Genomic DNA, 20,296 nt, shown 5'->3' on the forward strand with positions numbered 1-20,296 from the left:
TGTCATCAATATAGGCTTCCATCGACCGAACTGATCTCTAAAGACCGTATATTCACAAGTCTCTAAAAGGTAGCAAGGGCATTGTTTAAGCTGAATGGCATAACTTTGTAACAATCACTACCACAATATAGGGAATACACAACGCACAATATAGAGCTGTCAAATTAGATAGGCGATCTCTAGCATTTTATAGAACGCCTATGTAAGATGAGCGCTTTGTATGTTAAGACTTATAGAGCGCCTGCCATGTTAACCGTTCTATATATTTTGTATAAAAAAAAAGATATATATATATATATATATATATATATATATATATATATATATATATATATATATAGTTATAGATCGCCTTTCTTTGATAACCGATCTATAAGTTTTAGTATAATTAAAATAAAAATAAAATAAAATAAAAATCTTAACCTATGAAATAAAAACCTACCCCTCATCATATCCCTCATCCCTCAACCCGCCGTTCTCCCCTCTCTAATTTTTTCTCTCTCCTCTCATCTCCATTCTTCTTTCTCTCCTCTCCTCTCATCTCCTCAAACTAAAAAAAAAAAAAGTATGAAATAAAATTCATAATCTGGCAAGTTAATCTGTTCTTCGATTGTAAAAATGAAGATCAACGCGTGGTCATTTGTATCATTTCCCTCAAGTTTTCATAAATTAAATTAATTTGCATTCAATAATCTAGATTTGAGGATTGCATATCGAAGGAATGCGGAGGGTTTGGAGCCAGAAAATGAAGTGTAATCTCATTTGTGTTCGAATTTCAATGTTCGATTTCGTTTTTTGGTTGATTTAAAGTGATTGATATGATTTTTATGTTTTTTCTATCGATCTATAGTATATAATTTAGTTCTAATTTTCGTTTTGCTTGTCAATTATTTTAGATCTTTTGGTAGGTGTTTGGTTTTATGTTGTAATTTCTGATTTTTATCTTTTGTCAACTGAAACTGATTTTCATGTTTTATTTTCAGATTTTCATGTCCTTATTCGATTTTCATTTCTTATCGATAGATTTTCATTTATAATTTATGATTTTATTTCTTTTATCAATTGATTCATATGTTATAATTTGGATAAATGTCTGATTTTTCATCCTTTGATTTGCATGTGTTTGGTGCGGCTTCTCTATTTGGTTATTAATGGAAAAGGTGGTTGAGGTTAGTGGAGGTTGTGCGGTTGTAGAGATTAGTGCGTGGAGGCTATGCGGTTGTAGAGATTGAATTTGTGGAAGCACTGCTGGTGGTGTCGTGGTTGGTGCGGAGGTTTCGAATTTTGAGGGTAATTCAAGTCGGTGCACTTCTAAAGTTGTTAGCATATATTGATAATTAATTACTTGTATTAGAAAACTTATAATGTAATTTTTTTTCCTTACGGAATTTAGTCGTTTCGAGTGTAATTCAAATACTTGTATTTTAAAATGTTATTGTTATGGTTTTTTTAATTATTATTTTTTATTTATTACGTATAAATTATTATAAACTTTATTGTTATTATTATAATTATAATAATAATAATTATATTATAATTATAATAATAATAATTTTTTTTTTATTAAAAAAGTAAGGAATAGAGAACGCCTATCATAGATAGGCGTTTTGTTGCTATAAAGCTATAGAGCGCCTATTCTAGGATGACAGGCGATGTGTATTGTGTTAGATATAACGTCTTAACGAGGCATTCTGTAGACCTTATAAGGCACCCCACCAGAAGAACGCCTCTGAGGCGTTCTATATTGCTTGTTTTAGGCGTTCTATATTCCCATTTTTGTAGTAGTGAATATAGAACCTTCTCAGTCACAAATACTATTTTTTCTTGATCTTCCTCCCACAAAGGGATCTAGTGGAATCTGGAGTATGTGTCCATAAAGATCATAAGGGCATGTCTGGCCGTTGAATCGACCAACCGGTAGATTTTAGGCAAGGGGAAGCTATCCTTAGGACATGCCTTATTAAGGTCGATATTATTCACGCCCATTCTCCATGTTCAACTTGGCTTTTTCACAAGGACTACATTTGCTACCCAATCAGGGTTAACATTGCCAAATGAAAACCAGCATCCAACTGTAAGGAGGGTGATCCCATCGTAAGGGGGTCCTTCCTTAGATGCCCATGGCCATTTAAAAGCCTAGGACTTTACACAAGTTTGGGTGTAGTAGGATTTGAATTCCTGACTGTTTGGGAGACCTTGAATTAGAAATGATACTCTCATCACGCTTTTTTTGTAAGAAACAGGTAGGAGCCTCCAATGAGTTTTAGGAAAACTCATAAACCTCGTTCATGCCTTTCTTCCATGTGGAGTTCATGGAATAATTAGCACAAATCATAAGTTTACTGATGCCCAAATCGGTCTACATAAACCAGAAATGAGTTCGGGAGCAAGGGTACTAAAATAACGTTCCTTTTAGGGAGGAATCGATATTCTAGCCCTAGTATGGCCTCTACTAGCTCTTCCTTTTTCACAATTTCATTACCAAACAATATAGGCAACGTGATACCTAAAGACTAAGTTATTTTATTTTATTTACCAGCATTAATCACGTAGGAATTACATTGCAAAAGTCGTTATTCTTGGTTTAATCAATGTTCGTGAAAAGAACATATTAAAATAAACAATATTCGCCTTGTCTTAAGTGATAAAACAACAATTAATTATTCCAATTCTAGTCTTGATTAACGAAAGAGTACTATGTGAATTAATTAATTTAAAGTTTGTTTAAAGTGATCAAATAACACTAGTTAATCGATTAAATTTATTTAAACTATAAAAGAAAAGTGATTTATCTAAGTGCTCAAGAAACAAACCGTTCTTCTTTTATGTTAAATCTCCGTTTAATGTGTTTATGGACTTTCTTTCTTATTTTTACCTCCAAGGAATTCAATGGATTCAATTAGGATTGGAAAGTATTTGGGAAGAGAGAAGAAAAAGTAGTATGATAGTAAGAGAAGTTGAGAGATTAGGGTTTTGAGAATACTAGGAATTTTAATTCTGATTTTTCCCGTCCCCGTAATGCTGATCGAAGACCCCTATTTATAGGCGTAGGGATCTAGGTTTAGGTTTTTTAGAGTCGCGCCTTCAGGTGGCGCACGCAACTCTTTGAGTCGCGCTGGATGCCGCACGCATCTCAATGAGTTGCGCTGGTTTGCGGTTTGCCTTATACGAAAACACGTTTTTAAAACTTCCATAACTTTTGATTTCGGAGTCGGATTAAGGCGTGTGAGATATCATTAGAAATCTCTGAATGTATACTTTCTAATGCCATTAGAATTAAGTTAAAATATGTTACTCATCAAATGTTTTGGCCGTTGGAGTGCAAGGGTGTCGGTTTTGGGCCCGGTTTAGTGTTTTGATCATAACTTCTTTGTTTTGGCTCGGAATTGGGCTTATAATATACCGTTGGAAAGCTCTTTGAAAGGAATATCCATTTTTATAGGATTTTCATAAGAATTTGATGGTTGGTTTACCTTTTTGGTTCGGTTTTCAACAATGTAGGTTCCATTAGATCTAATCATTGCATTTGACGCATTTGGGTCCGTTATTAATCAAGTTACATGTATGAACATGTTTTAGGCCTAATTAGTAATCGGACAAGGATCTAAGATAACTTGGTCTCAAATATGGGTTTCAACGTATTTCATAATTCTTATCATAGTCCATAAGCACTTCAACTTTGATTCTTGCATGAAGAACGGATTTTTGTAACATCATCGCACTTCCTTTCAGGACAATAGGCCAAGTAGGTGTCTAAAGTTAGCCCCCACTTTGATCGAGTCTAGAACAGACGATGATTAAAGTAGTCAAGGAAATAAATCCAAGACTCATTCTGTGAAGTTTCCTAAGAATAGTGAATCTTTCAGAAATATTAAGGATGTCGAAACGATCCTTGATTCGCTAAGTGTTTGAAACAAGTAGCTATTAAAGCTAGAAAACGTTTTTCCTAGTCTTAACGTGCTAATGAAACTAGATTGATTCTTTGTAATTGTAGAACGCTTTTACAAGTAAAGGTATTCTGGGTGATGTCAAGTCATGAGAAGATATCAGTTTTAAAAGGATAAAAGGGGATGATGTCCTCTCAATCGTGTGATCGTTTGTCTAAAATCCCTCGATATGTCTTTAAAACTTTATCCAAACTTTAACAAAGTAAAAAGATGAAAAAGGTGTTTTCGGTATTAGAGTCGAAATGGTCCAGTATTCGAGCCGGGTCCGGTATTCGAGTCGGATGTCCACAAGATAGAAATACATGTCTCAGGACTGGAGGCATATATCCAAATCTAGTGAGAAGGAAGAAAGTCAGCAACTCTCTCAGTAGTTTTGTCCACAAGATGAGTACACGTGTCTCGGGACTGGGGCACGTGACTACATAGGCATGACATCGTCTCGTTGCTTCTTTATACAGGGGGGTGGTCGGACACCCTAACTATCCGGTAAGTTAGTAAGCGCACTAACTACCGTATTTGCTTCTATTCAAGAAGTGCCTGTTCCTGATGGTTCGGCGCGCCTGTCTACTCGTGAGCTAATGCCTACAGTAATTCTCTACCTTTTAGTTCCGAGAGATAGATCTCGCAAAGCTTTGGCTAAAGTGAAATTTTACGCAACACCTACGCCGTACAATTTTGCGTCGTACGATACGCCATTTGCATTTTTAAGCTACATGAAAACGCCTTCCTTTTTTCTTCGGACATGAAAAAAGAAGAAAACCCGGACATTTGTAACGTCAGTACAGTAAATGACAAACCTGTCTAAGGGTGCTTTTACGTAAAACACCACCACGGAACGTCTTAAGGCACTCTTACGAAAAACGTTCAAAACGTATGCTTGGGAAAGGCACAAAGCACGGTGTGCATGCAAGATGATGCAAAAAACTAACAAAGAAGAAAACAAACTACAAAATGCAAAGTAATTTAAAAGATTTTGATAATTTGCGCGCCATTACGTCTTATAACGAGCAAAAATCCGTTGAAAAAAAATGATCAAACGGATAAAAATCTGGATACCGGTCATTTTAGTGACCAATATCCGCGCACAACTCAGTAGGTCGCGCTGGCCAGGCGCGTGCATCGTTTTGAGTTGCACTGGTCTGTCATGCACAACTAATTCAGTTGCGCACGACATTCAAGTCAACAAAAAGAGAATCGTTGAGCGCGATTTTTCATTTCTTTTTCTCTCTCCTTTCTTCACGATTTTCGCTTCTTTCTCTCTCTAAAGAGCTCGGATTTTCTTATTTTTCGAAGCTAAAGGAAGTAGATCTCGTCCCTTATTCATATTTTCCATAATTCGTTCATTCTTGGCTGAATTTGGGCAATTTTTGAACCGTTAAACCCCAAATTTTGAATTTGGGGGTTTTTTATTCGACTTGTTTTCATGAATTTGTTTGTTTGTCATTGTAACATGTTTAAGAAATACATTGTAACAAATTTCATGTGAAGTGATAAAGTATTGATCCTGTATGAGCATTTCAAGCATTATGTGTTTTTTTTTATTTTGTTCTAATATTGACTTTGTGCTTGAACTTTATTTCTCTTTTGTTTTGCTCACATAGACTATACTTGCTAATTTTAATGTAAATTGAAGTGTTTAGAACAACAATTATGCATTAAAATTAGAAATGAAATTTTGAACTTTTATAATAGCATGAATTTGTCCTTGCGACTCATGTTTATTTTTTCATGCGTAAGTCTCAAAATTGGTTTTATCAATGATAAAAACTCGACGGTTTATTATTATTCACTTATAAAACTGTGATCTCAAGATTTGCACAAAACTAGTTAGTTTAGGGAATTCTTCAAGACAACATCGAACTAGAGTAGTTTGGCTATACTTCGGGCTTTTGAGCCCCTATTTTATGTTATTGAATATTGTAGCCCCCAATGTTGGATGACTTCGATGACTTGTTTGTTTTTAATAATTAGACCCTTTCATGTTGCTTGAAATGAGTCTAGAAATCCTGTATTTCGTCTTATTATGAGAACAACTAGGATCTTGGAAACGATTAAACTAGTGTGTTTAAATCATTTTTTGACCATCATAGTTTTAACAAAGAAATTTGCTAAGTCTAGTAATATTGGTCATTCATTAAAACAAGTAAGAGGAAAAATGAAATGTTGTTCAAATTTTTGTCTATTCTTGCTACTTTTGAATTCTTTTGATCGAGGTTAAAAGTAGGTCGTTGGGACTACTAACCCTAACAAAATTAGAAATTTATAATACCTAAACTTACACTAAACTAGTTAGTGGCAAGTAAAGGGTCGAACCCAAAAGGACTAAGTGTATCAATTTGTGCTAATTAGACTACTAGGAAAGCTTGTGAGATAGAGAGAGGTTCAACTAAACACAACTAAGAACAAATAACTAAAACTAGGGAAAGTGGAATCCAATTACATCAATACATTCAATAACATCATAAAATTAGATGAAAATGACCTTGATTAGGAACAATAAAACATTTAACTCACTCTCGCACAATTAAGCATGTTAATCATCCTACTAATCTAATTCACTCGCGTGCAACTAGCCTAGCAAAGGTATGGAAGAAATTAGGGCTCTCAACCAACTCACTCTTGCACAATCGATTGAAAGCACAATTAAGAACATAGAATCAATTAGCTAGAAAGATTCTAATCCATAAAAGCATCATTCTTACACAATAATCAAGAAAAAATTCCATACTAATCACAATCAATCATTCAATTTATTAACATAACCTTTATCCATTTCCCTAAAACAAAATCTAAGCTAACATAATGAAGAAAGACATGGAAAACAAGGTAAAATAAGAATAAAAACAAGATTAAACAAATAAACTAATTAATCTACTCAAATCAATAAACAAAAAGCAAAAACTAAGAATTAAGCAAGAAATAAAGGTGAGAGAAAGTTAGAAAATGCTCATTGAATAGATGAGAAGAAGTTCCACAAAGTTGCTTCTGCAACCTCTTAAAAACTCCATGGAAATCCAAGCTTTCTCTCTCTACACTACTCCTAACCCTAAGAGAGAGAAAATAAAGGCTAAACTAATCTAATCTACCTAAATTAAAAATGTTGATTGATAAGTCATGAGAAAATAACCCTAAAGGGGGTATTTATAATACAAGCTAAAAATAATATAAAAGAAAAAGAAATAAAACTAAACATAAACAATTAAAATACTAAACTGAAAACCAAAAATAAATAAAACAACCATAAAACAAAATAAAAGGAAATGAAAAGGTAAAAGAAAAACCCAAAACCACTAATTTCCCCCCAAAACCCACGAAACAATCAGACTCCCAAAAACCCCCTTTCTTGTGGCTGCTCTGAAATTTCATCACCATCACAGCAAACAATCATCACCGTTCATCGAAAATCATCATCAAGCATCATCACATCGCAGCCGTTTGATTTTCATTGAAAATCACGTGAAAAGCTCGTGATTGACCCACATTTGCGCGCCCGCACAGAGGTCGCACAGCAAGTCGCGCAAAGCTATTGTATCGTTCTGTTTTGAACTCCAATTGTGCGCTTTCTGACAGGGTTGTGCACCCAGGTTTGAGGCTTAAGATGGTGATTTTGGGTGTTGTGAGTTGCGTGGCTATGAGGTGAGTAATTTGGTGGTGATTTGGGTGGTTATTGTTGATTGGAGGTGGCTGACGGTGGTGTTGGTGGTTTAATTGGTGCGAATTGGTGGAGGCATGGCTAGTGCGGGTTTTGGGTGGCGCTGCTGGTTGTGATGCGGGCTGCGAGCAGAGGTGGTTATTGTGGTGGTGGCTGTAGTGGTTGTTTGCTGGGGCTGCTGGTGCGAATTGGTGAAGGGGCATTGGTTTGTGTTGTTGGTGGGCTGTTTTGCGTGAGGGAGCAGGGGAGAATTGGTGGTGATGCTGGCGGATTGGTGGTTAATTGTGGTGGATGCGGCTATTGCTTGAGGGAGAAGGGGTTGAAGGGTGTTGGTGCGAAATGCGGCTGTAATTGGGGAGAATTGCGTGGTTGTGGAGGCTGTTGGTGGTGATTTTGGTGGTTTTGCGTGGCTGTGGATTGAAGTTGAGGTGCTGGGTTTGAGTGGCTGAAGGTGGGTGGTTTGGGTTGGTTGTGGTGGTGCGAGTAGGGTGAGATTGGTGGTGGTTGATTGGTGAATAGAGGTTGGTTTTGCGTGGCTGTGGAGGTCGTTGGTGTTGTTTGGTGATGTTGGTGGTGTTGGTTTGGTTGTGGTGGGTTGCTGGGGCTGGTTTGGTATGGTGGCAGCAGCAAGGAGGTGATGAGCATTGTGCATTTGCCTCAAACCTCGGACCCCGAACACGATTTGAACTTGAAACCCGGAACACCTACAACCAAAAACACGAGGGTATTACCACGAAATAAAATAAAATAAAGATAAAATAAAATAAAATAAAAATAAAATAAGATAAATAAAATAAAATAAGATAAGACAAATAAAGTAAAATAAAAAGCTAAAACTAAATAAATAATAAAATAAAATAAAATAAAATAAAATAAAACAAACTAAAAACTAAAAGAAAATAAATAAAATGAGAGAAGCGGGAAATTATTAACTAAAACTACAAAAATAAACTAAAAACTAAAAAAAATGCAAAAATACTCAAAATAAAGGTAAAAGGCGAGAATAAGCGAATAATAGAAATAAAGGATAAATAGGGTTAAATTATTGGAAAATAAGCCGGAAAACGACTCAATAAACACCCTAAAAGTGACATAAAAGTCACTTATCAAACTGCCCCAAGCTAACCTTTTGCTTGTCCTCGAGCAAATTAACATGAAACACGAGAAAAGGAGAATGATTTATTCAAGCAAATCTAAGACACTAAAGGGGACAAGAATGTACACTTACTCACTTTCGTAGGAATCACGGTCAATTTTAGCAACTAAAGACAAGCCCTTTAAACCCCTAGATCGCCCTAGAGGACGAGTGTGCTCTCGTGAGGGTGTCCTAAGAGTTTAACCCACAACTCTAAACAAAAACCAAGGTAAGGAAATAAAAAGAAAAGAAAAAGAAACATAAAAAGAGAAAGAAAACACAAAGTTCATATTTAGACGAGAGATAGGAACAAGCACCAATGAATGCAAACCTTTCAAAATAGACAAATGTATGCATGTTTCAAGATGTCAATGGTTGATTGAAACATAACATATGCTAAGCATAGAGAACTAATGAGGACTCAATCCACCCTAGCCCCAACCGATCGGGTCGCGTTCTCTCCGATAGCTTCAAATCAACCCTTAAGCTAACTTCTCATGATTCCACGAAGGAACCGGAAAAAGATAGAGAAATGAAAAACTTTGAGAAGGTAATCCCGACATCTCAACTATGCATACTCTCTCCATATGTTTGAAGTCTATCTCCCTCCACCGTTCTTTGACCTAACCCCACTAAAGTCTAACGGTCTTTTATTGGGTTGTAACGTAAGGCTAAGGGTCAAGGCGGGGTAAAAATTTGAAAATTTTGGTGAAATTTCCTAAGTGAAGCAAAAGAGTGGCCTACTCTCAAAAACAAACTCAAGAAATCACGAAATATCAAAGAAAAATACCAAAAATTCCATCTCCCCCAAGCTTATTCAACACTAACACAATATATACCAAAAACGAAGTAACACTCCCCCCCCCCCCAAGCTTGAACGAAGCATTGTCCTCAATGCTTTAACTTGGGAAGAAAACGAAACCAAACTAAAATGTTTTTGTGTTTTTTGTTTCTTTTTCAATTTTTTTTTTTGGGGTTTTTCTAAGCTATATCCCTAAGGTATTTGAGTTTCTAAGGTGTACCCATGCTTTTTCAAGTTTCTAAGTTGTGCCCTTCAACTCCTTATCAATACTAAAATGTACCCTTATTAGTTGTTTAAAAGTTGTTTGAGAGTGTGATTTCGTGGCTTCAATTTTCATTATTAGGGTTGCGGTGGCTAAGATTTCTTTCTCCTACCATTTCCTTACCTTTTATCATCTTTCTATTAAATTTATAGTTAACTTTAAGTGACGTGGAAGTCCCAATCAGGTATCATTCATTAATGGTAGTGAGTTGAGGGGCACAACTTAGAAACTTGAAAAAGCATGGGTACACCTTAGAAACTCGAATACCTTAGGGGTATAGCTTAGAAAATCCCTTTTTTAATATATATATATATATATATATATATATATATATATATATATATATATATATATATATATATATATATATATATATATATATATTTTAGCTCTTATTTGGTGTCCTTGCCTTTTTTTAACTATGGACGGCTTTTTCTTGAAACTTCATTTGATTTTCTTGAATTGCATCTTTCCTCTCAAACTATTTGCATTTTCTTTTCAAGCTCAACTTTTAAGACCTTACTTAAAACCAATTCACAAAATGTCTTGTTCAATTTCAACACTCTCAAAACTCAAACCTCACATGCCAATGATTCACTAACTAAAAGGGTTGGTGAACATAGGCCATTAGGTTTGTAACGCGGTTTAAACAAGAGCGAGAAACATTAGGCTCAAATTGGTTAACAAGTAGGTTAATGCTAAATAGAAAATTAAATTTGTAACAAAACAAAAAGAAGATAAAGAAAAATGAGAAAAGGTGCCCTTTTCCTCCCTTAGAGTGGTTCGGTCACGATCTTGGGAGCTAGAAGTCAAAACAAGGATTAAGACATGCATAGTCAAGGATCCTAAATAGCCGCTCAACAAGGTGATGAAGGCTAGAACAAATGAAGCTCGCAAGGGATTATAACCAAACAAATACCAACCAAGGGTTTCAAATCCACTATAGAGAGCAACTCCATCTTACCACATTCCCGTGAACTAAGGCTTCATGGACCCCTAAAACTTCTTAACCGACGACCTTAGCATATAGTATCCTAGAGTCAACCAATAACACTCTCAAACCGTGCATACATTTACCACTTAGGAAGAAAAACATTCAAGGATTCAAGTCCCAAAAAAAAATGTCCAAAATAAGAACAAATAAAACACATTTTGCCAAAATTACCTTGAAAATAAACAAAAATCTTTTTGGATTTTTCAAAATAAAAGAAAAGACATGGAAATGCATATACTCAAGTGCATGGCATATATGAATCAACATCCCACCAAAGCATGATAGAATACCCTCCCCCAAGCTTGAATGAGACAATATACTCAAACATAAACCAAATAATCCATGGGAGGGGAAAAGAAAGAAATCAATCCAACAAACCAACACACGTCCAATGAGTCACCAACCATTAGAGAAAGAGCTTGGAAAGATATTACCGGATATTGGTGGGTGTAATTACCCGCAAATGAACCAATTTAACCTTTCAAAGCCGATTTCCTCTTGAATTTAATCTCGATTTCCATATGCTAGCAAAAATAGGCATCAAACTTCCTTGATTCTTGATCCAAACCAATGCATAAGTGTATATCAAGTTATGTTCCTAGAAAAGGGCACACAAACATTTCCATGAGAGAAAATCTAATCTAAAAAGAAAAGAAAATGAAAGCAATAAATACCTCGGGTTACTTCCCGAGAAAGGCTTGTTTAACGTCCAAGCGAGACCGCTCTAGTAAATAATATTGCAACGAACGCAAGAGATTATCAAATGCACTACTACACATTTCATAGGATAACAAGTAGGAAAATGAAGGGAGGAGGACGTGCAACAAGATTATTGCACGTAAGTGAGGAGGAAGATGCCAAAAGAAAGAAGAAAAATCAAGAAAATAAGAAGAGAAAGAAGAAGAAAAATAAGGAAGAGAATAAAAAGGCAAAACCTCCTCAAAATCTTTTTGGGTGGCACAATCACCCATTTCCTCAATAATAGGAGGATGAAAAGGAAAAGTCTCGTCAAACAAGAGAGGGTCCTTAATAGGCTCTTTGACAAAAGAAGGGAGGAATATGGGATAGTAGGAGATGTGGTCAAATTTCCTTGAGAAAGGGACATGAGGAAGGGGAGGAGAAACAAAGGTCTCACAAAGCCTCACATCACCAATGAGGGCATGAAAATCAATCATAGAATCCTCAAAAGAACACTCATGACTCACATCTCCCTCAAACAAAAACTCTCCAATAGAAACAACCTCATCCTCCTCTCTATCATAACGATGAACAACAACTCCCTCAAGATCCTCAAAGCCTAGAGTCTCTAAACCATGCATGAAAGGATAAAGGTTTCTCTCAAACTCATCCCTTTCCCATGAAGCATTGTCAATGAACTCTCTCAAGACGCTATAATGATTTCTTACACCTTCAATGAACATACTAGCCATAACCTCAAATGATTCCAAATACTCATGGATAGAAGGGTCACAAACATGCAAGGTAGACTCATCAAGATAGGGAAGGGGGTTGGAATCCTCAAAATTGACATTTTCTTCATTCACAACTCTTCCACCATCACTCTAGGGACTCTCAATCTCTCTTGATTGCTCAAACTCATCATTATCATCCTCATGAACTCCCTCATTCAAACATGAAGATGGCTCACTCACATCCTCACCAAGGGAAGCTCTCAAAGGGGGTGAATAAGGGGAAGGACGGCAATCAAGCTCAAATGGGAAATGAAAAGGATCAAAATCCTCAAAAATCCTCTCATCACAAGAAAATCTCCCCTCACCTTCACACCCTTGCCATACATCATCCTCAACAACACTCTCACACTCCAAGTGAGGTGCCTCACGTCCATCTAAATCAAACATAGCACTCATCACTTGGGCAAGCCTCACTTCTCTCAACTTTTGTTCCTCTTGAAGCTCTTGGAGTTGTTGGGTGAGATATTGCATTTGAGAGAGAATTTGGGCATCAATGTTATTGGTTTGAGGTTCATGATCAAAGTCAAAATGCACATTATCAAAATTAGCACAAACCTCATCAAAATGAGCACAAGGGGGAAAGGTGTCAATTTGCATACTTGGATTATCACTAGGCACATAAGAAGTATCAAGAGAATTCATGCAAAAATTAAAAGAATCTTGGCATTGAGAATTAAAGCAAGAAACATGCGATTCTCTATCTAAAGAGTCCCTAGCAAGCCATGTGAAGAAATCCCAAGCATCATGCATAGACAAATGACAAAATCTACCATTATTCATGTCCTCAACCATTACCCTAGTATACTCATTCATGCCCCAATAAGCTATACCACAAGCATCACTAAGAGAACACCCATGGTAACTAAGAAAACCATCTAGTCTTTCAAAGTAAGCATAGAAGGGTTCACCATCAAATTGAGGAAAAGATAAGCATGCCATTTTTATACAAAGAACAAAGAAAAGCAAACAAAATCAAATAATATACAAGAACCTAGCTAATCTAATCAACACAAACTAATAAACGCCTTAGTCCCCAGCAACGGCGCCAAAATTTGATCGGGGTTAAAAGTAGGTCGTTGGGACTACTAACCCTAACAAAATTAGAAATTTATAATACCTAAATTTACACTAAACTAGTTAGTGGCAAGTAATGGGTCGAACCCAAAAGGACTAAGTGTATCAAGTTGTGCTAATTAGACTACTAGAAAAGCTTGTGAGATAGAGAGAGGTTCAACTAAACACAACTAAGAACAAATAACTAAAAAACTAGGGAAAGTGGAATCCAATTACATCAATACATTCAATAACATCATACAATTAGATGAAAATGATCTTGATTAGGAACAATAAACACATTTAACTCACTCTCGCACAATTAAGCATGTTAATCATCCTACTAAACTAATTCACTCTCGTACAACTAGCCTAGCAAAGGTATGAAAGAAATTAGGGCTCTCAACAAACTCACTCTCGCACAATCGATTGAAAGCACAATTAAGAACACAGAATCAATTAGCTAGAAAGATTCTAATCCATAAAAGCATCATCCATACACAATAATCAAGAAACAATTCCATACTAATCACAATCAATCATTCAATTTATTAACATAACCTTCATCCATTTACCTAGAACAAAATCTAAGCTAACATAATGAAGAAAGACATGGAAAACAAGGTAAAATAAGAATAAAAACAAGATTAAACAAATAAACTAATTAATCTACTCAAATCAATAAACAAAAAGCAAAATCTAAGAATTAAGCAAGAAATAAAGATGAGAGAAAGTTAGAAAATGCTCACTGAATAGATGAGAAGAAGTTCCATAAAGTTGCTTCTTCAACCTCTCAAAAACTCCATGGAAATCCAAGCTTTCTCTCTCTACACTACTCCTAACCCTAAGAGAGAGAAAATAAAGGCTAAACTAATCTAATCTACCTAAATTAAAAATGTTGATTGATAAGTCATGAGAAAATAACCCCAAAGAGGGTATTTATAATACAAGCTAAAAATAATATAAAAGGAAAAGAAATAAAACTAAACATAAAAAATTAAAATACTAAACTAAAAACCAAAAATAAACAAAACAACCATAAAACAAAATAAAAGGAAATGAAAAGGTAAAAGAAAAACCCAAAACCACTAATTTCTCCCCAAATCCCACGAAACAATCAGACTCCCAAAAACCCCCTTTCTCGTGGCTGCTCTGAAATTTCATCACCATCACAGCAAACAATCATCACCGTTCATCGAAAATCATCATCAAGCATCATCACATTGCAGCCGTTCAATTTTCATTAAAAATCACGTGAAAAGCTCGTGATTGACCAACATTTGCGCGCCCGCACAGAGGTCGCACAGCAAGTCGCGCAAAGATACTGTATCGTTCTGTTTTGGACTCCAATTGTGCGTTTTCTGACAGGGTTGTGCGCCCTCGTTTGAGGCTTGAGATGGTGATTTTGGGTGTTGTGAGTTGCGCGGCTATGAGGTGAGTAATTTGGTGGTGATTTGGGTGGTTGTTGTTGATTGGAGGTGGCTGACGGTGGTGTTGGTGGTTTAATTGGTGCGAATTGGCGAAGGAGGCATGGCTGGTGCGGGTTTTGGGTGGCGCTGCTGGTTGTGATGCAGGCTGCAAGCAGAGGTGGTTATTGCGGTGGTGGCTGTAGTGGTTGTTTGCTGGGGCTGCTGGTGCGAATTGGTGAAGGGGCATTGGTTGGTGTTTTTGGTGGGCTGTTTTGCGTGAGGGAGCAGGGGAGAATCGGTGGTGATGCTGGCGGATTGGTGGTTGATTGTGGCGGCTGCGGTTGTTGCTTGAGGGAGCAGGGGTTGCAGGGTAATGGTGCGAAATGCGGCTGTAATTGGGGAGAATTGCGTGGTTGTGGAGGCTGTTGGTGGTGATTTTGGTGGTTTTGCGTGGCTGTGGATTGGAGTTGAGGTGCTGGATTTGAGTGGCTGAAGGTGGGTGGTTTGGGTTGGTTGTGGTGGTGCGAGCAGGGTGAGATTGGTGGTGGTTGATTGGTGAATTGAGGTTGATTTTGCGTGGCTGTGGAGGTTGTTGGTGTTGATTGGTGATGTTGGTGGTGTTGGTTTGGTTGTGGTGGGTCGCTGGGGCTGGTTTGGTATGGTGGCAGCAGCAAGGAGGTGATGAGCATTGTGCATTTGCCTCAAACCTCGGACCCCAAACACGATTTGAACTTGAAACCCGGAACACCTACAACCAAAAACACGAGGGTATTACCACGAAATAAAATAAAATAAAGATAAAATAAAAATAAAATAAGATAAATAAAATAAAATAAGATAAGACAAATAAAGTAAAATAAAAGGCTAAAACTAAATAAATAATAAAATAAAATGAAATAAAATGAAATAAAATAAAACAAACTAAAAACTAAAAGAAAATAAATAAAATGAGAGAAGCGGGAAATTATTAACTAAAACTACAAAAATAAACTAAAAACTAATAAAAATGCAAAAATACTCAAAATAAAGGTAAAAGGCGAGAATAAGCGAATAATAGAAATAAAGGATAAATAGGGTTAAATTATTGGAAAATAAGCCGGAAAACGACTCAATAAACACCCTAAAAGTGACATAAAATTCACTTATCATCTTTCTTTTGAGTTCGAATTTTTTTCACTGTTTTGAAGCTCGAGAAAGTAGATGTTATCCCCCTTGCGAAATTCTAATGTGTGGAACAATGGAGAATAATGAAGACTCCTTAATTTAGAATTTAGGAGTCTTTTGTTTACATTCTAACTCATGAAATAATGTGTCATGATACAATTTTCATGATGAATGATTGAGTACTAAACTTTCGTATGAGCAAGTATTTTTTATGCATCATGATTTTGTTTCTTCTGCTCTATACTAGTCATACTCTCCAATCTCTAGAGTAAATTGAAGTATTGGAACAACAATTATGCACTAAGATTAGTTTCTGAAGTTGAACTTGAAAATGGCTTGAGTATGTAACATGTTTAATGGCCAAGTTCAGTTGCAAATTTAGTTTTCAAAGGAACAACATGATTATTAAATCATTGTGATACGTTTGAAAATTGTAAGGCTCGAGATCTATGTAAACCCTTTGCAGTTTAGGCAATTCTCGAAAGTAGCTCGAATGGCATGAATATCTCATTTTGTTTTTTGTTGATATTGGGGCCCCCATATGCACATTCTTGCTATTTAACAAGTCTTGGAGCCCCCGTTTTGGGGTAGTTCTAATGACTTGCTATTGTTTAGGCCATCCATATAATCATGATATTGGGATGGACCTATTTATATATCCTATTTTTGTTTTTTGAGATATTTAGGATAATGACATGGCTTTTGCATTTTAGTTAAAGTCATGTTCAAGAAAGCAAGTTAGTTTTTTGCTTGTTTACAAACCAAAAACAATTGTGTTCAAGGTTAAGTAATTTTACCTAATGTCTAGACGTTTGTAAAGATCATTGCGGTGATTTTATTCTCAAAGTTGATTTAGAACATCAAATATTTTCTTTGTTGTTATCAGTCTTTGATTTTGGTCTTGTAGGTGGTTCGTTTACCATCCCTTAGCCAATATTCGTGGGAGAACTAATCGAAAACAAGTTCGAGTCAAAAAGAAGTCAAATCTTAATTCATTCCTTTTGGAAATATTTATGTATATACATGTATTATCCAAACGGTTATTGAGAATCTGAAAATTTATTTATTTGAGAAAACAAAGTTTCAGAAAGGAAATTTTGAATACTATTTTTATTAGAAACATGTTGTTTCGAACTAGAATTCAAAATTTAAAAAGGGTCCAATGAAAGTTTGTTTTGAAAAGCAACGTAGGCAAAATACATAATCATATTATTTTCAAAACTAGACCCAAAATGGAAAGAAAAGTCTTGCTCGTAATTGAGTGTGACTTTTTTGTCCAAGATTGATGAAGGTAAGTTGTAATTTGCAACTTATTTCAACAAAGATATGAAAATGTGAGCAAACTTTTGTATATCCAATTTTGTCATAAATCCCTTTTTAGTGTTTGTCATCATTGTCATACTTTGATAATTGAAAGTGAAGTTCTTCCAATTAAAAAGTGTCGTAGTTTGAAAATGAATATTTACCATACTTAGGTTTGATGGAGTGTTAGAATAATTTATAAACTCATTCGAATCACTTTCCAAAATATGGTCTCATTTCAAAATGAAAGTTGAGGTGAGACCTATATTTTTGTAGCCCCCAAGTGTAACCTTAGGTGGCTTATGCAATTCATGTATACACATGCTAGGGGATATTTCTCATGTTTATTTCAAGCCTCAAGGTTTGTATTTTTAATTTGTGGAATATTGCATATGTTTATCATGAATTGTTTGATCAAGTAACATAATTAATTATCTTGGTCAAATAATAGGAAGTGGTATTCTTCCCTTCGTCATTTAAAGTTATTAAGATGGTTCATAATAAGCTTTGCATGACATTAATTTCGTAGCATAAATAGCGTGTTCAAATCTGTAAATAGAGATAAGTGGGGATGTCCTGGCTTTTTAGCCCCCATTTTGATGCAAAGAGCGAAAAATTATACTATTTTTTTGAGTATTTTAGTTGCCAAATGGGAGGGATCATCCCGACTTACCCCCTAAAAAAGAAATGATCAAAAAATACGGATTTGTATAAAAAGGAAGGGGAATCCAACTTTCCCATAGAAGTATAAAGAAAGAAAATTAGACATGTTTTCGAAAAGCAAGGATTATTGACTTAATATTTGAATCATCGTGATGACTTGGCAGTGATGTATACGTGTGATAGCGATTACGATCATTTTTTTTTCATGTAGCGATCATGTTCAATCAATATTCCTCAATTAGAGAAGATGGAGATATCCCACATAGGCGGACATTTTAGTTGCTCATGACAAGTGAAAAGACCAATTCTCAAGAGTTGTAAAAGACATCTAAAGTTGACGTCGAGGCTGTCGATATATCAAATCAATTTATTGTATTAACTCTTTTTATTTTAGGCAATGTATATAGAACCTGAATTACCTTGGTAATAAATAGCCCTATTATTAAAAGAAAATAAGATGATTGTGTTTTTTGTAAAGTGATAGTCATCTCATTTTTTTTGGCAAAGGATATGGAAAACATCAAATTTAGTTTGATTCGATTGCTTTACTAACATGATGTAATCAAGCCAATGGCTATCAAATCATCCAAATCATTTAAATTATTTTTTTATACGATCTTGTAATCATAACTCAATACTTCATGCATTTTATATATGGGAATGACTAATTAATAGTAGGTCCATATGTGCAAATGCCTAAGATTGGCCATATTTTCATGGAATGATGATTTTGGTATATGGTTATGGTCTGCCTCAAGGAGGGCCTTTCCAAGGTCATAACGTGGCTAGGCTTGGGGTTATGAACAATGGACATGCTCAAGTATACTCCCAAATCCTTTACTTTTGGTACTTATCAAATTAGAATCTTTCTGCTTTATGTGACCACTCCTACATTAGGTGCCTTTTCCTTGTCATCTCTCCTTTCTCCTTTTTTTTTTTTTTTGACAAGTTTTGTTATGGGTTTAGAACGATTTTTTTTTTCTTTTGAATTTGATCTTTCCTTTTGGGTTTAGACTAACTTTGTCTCCCCCTCTTATGTTTCGTTCCCCCAATTTCCTATTTGTATCTTTGCACCATTCCCATCCCAAGGTATGGAATAATGTAGGTTGAATAACTAAGGCTCAATTGACGAGGCTCAAAAGGGCTGCCAAAAAGATGGATCATCATATCCTTTCTTTGTGGGCCTAAGATGGGCCTCTTTTCATTTAATACATCTTGTAAGCCAAAGCTCATCAAGATTCTTAAAGTGTTGAGTATATATGTATGCCTTTTGATATTGCCTGTTTATATGTATACGTTTTATTTAATTCAAGTCAATAACAATAAAGAGATTGAAAATACAACAAGATAGACGTACTTGAAAATATATTTTTTATTCATTAATTAATGAGAGTACAAAATAAGTAGATTCGACAGCATGAATCTCTTAGTCTATCATTAAAAAAAAATTAAAAAAAATAAATAAAAAAAAAACAAAGGAAAGAAACAAAACAAGACCTAGGGTGCTACATCTTGAATTTTTCACAACTTCTTGAGATTGCGTCTTCGAGCTTTGTCCGTTTCTGTCGTAGGTGAAATCCTCTCTAAAAATCAAGTCCATCTATATGATTCATGGTTTCATTTATCAAGTCTTTTTCAATTAATGTTCCCACAGTATAGACTTTTTGAAATGTGTCTAAACCAAGGTATTGTAAATGGCACTTGTATGGTGGAGAAATATTGTCTAAGAACTTTGGGACAAGTTCATGATCCGGAGATCTTTGTGGAATAAGAGCAACCTTTGATTGCCACCTGGAAAAGAAGTCAATGAAGCCTTCTTCTTCCCCTTGCTTAAGCAATTCGAGATCGCGCAAGGTAGTTGGGAGCTCGATATTATCTTCATATTGGGTAAAAACGCTTTTACAACGTCGCTCCAAGTGGAAGTTTGTTTTGCATCGAGGTTATAAAACCATGATCTAGCAGTTGGATCCAATGAAAGAGGAAAAGTACATGCATATAGGCTTGGCTCAACCCCTTTCAATGCCATAATTCCAATAAAGCTCATTAAGTGAGTTATAGGATTGTCTGTAACCTTGAAAGGTTGGAAAATCCGTAGTCAAGAACTTTTCTGGGAGAGTCTTACTCATAATTGAAGTACTTATTCCCTAAGTTAGCTCGAAGGACAAGTTTCTCCAAGGCCTCTACTCTTTCGGTTCTTGCTTTTTCTTGCAGAATGTTTTCTTTTTCTTTTTCTGCTTTTATTTTAGCCTTTTCTGCCTTTTTATGAGCCTTCATTTGGGATTCTTCTTCTCGTAGGGCCTTTAGATTTTGGAGTTCCTCTCTAAGTTTCTCCAATTCTGCTTTGTCACCCATGATTGGATTAGTATGCGAACGTGGAAGGTGATCTAGTACCGTGTATCACGAGAAATTGAGCGCGTTCATTTAAACCTTTTCTGCCAAGC

The 20,296-nt window shown here is 35.6% G+C and overlaps 1 long non-coding RNA gene across 1 annotated transcript; it reads left to right on the forward strand.

Annotated features, from left to right (window-relative positions):
• Positions 1 to 474: 474 nt before the first annotated feature.
• LOC145630744 (uncharacterized) lies at positions 475 to 1,456 on the forward strand. Its single transcript, XR_014112227.1, has 2 exons — positions 475 to 780; positions 1,161 to 1,456. It is a non-coding gene; the product is annotated as an uncharacterized LOC145630744 (long non-coding RNA).
• The last annotated feature ends 18,840 nt before the right edge of the window (positions 1,457 to 20,296 follow it).

This window comes from Chenopodium album, chromosome 5, assembly GCF_948465745.1.
Source record: "Chenopodium album chromosome 5, dcCheAlbu1.1, whole genome shotgun sequence".
In the NCBI taxonomy this organism is placed as follows: Eukaryota; Viridiplantae; Streptophyta; class Magnoliopsida; order Caryophyllales; family Amaranthaceae; genus Chenopodium; species Chenopodium album.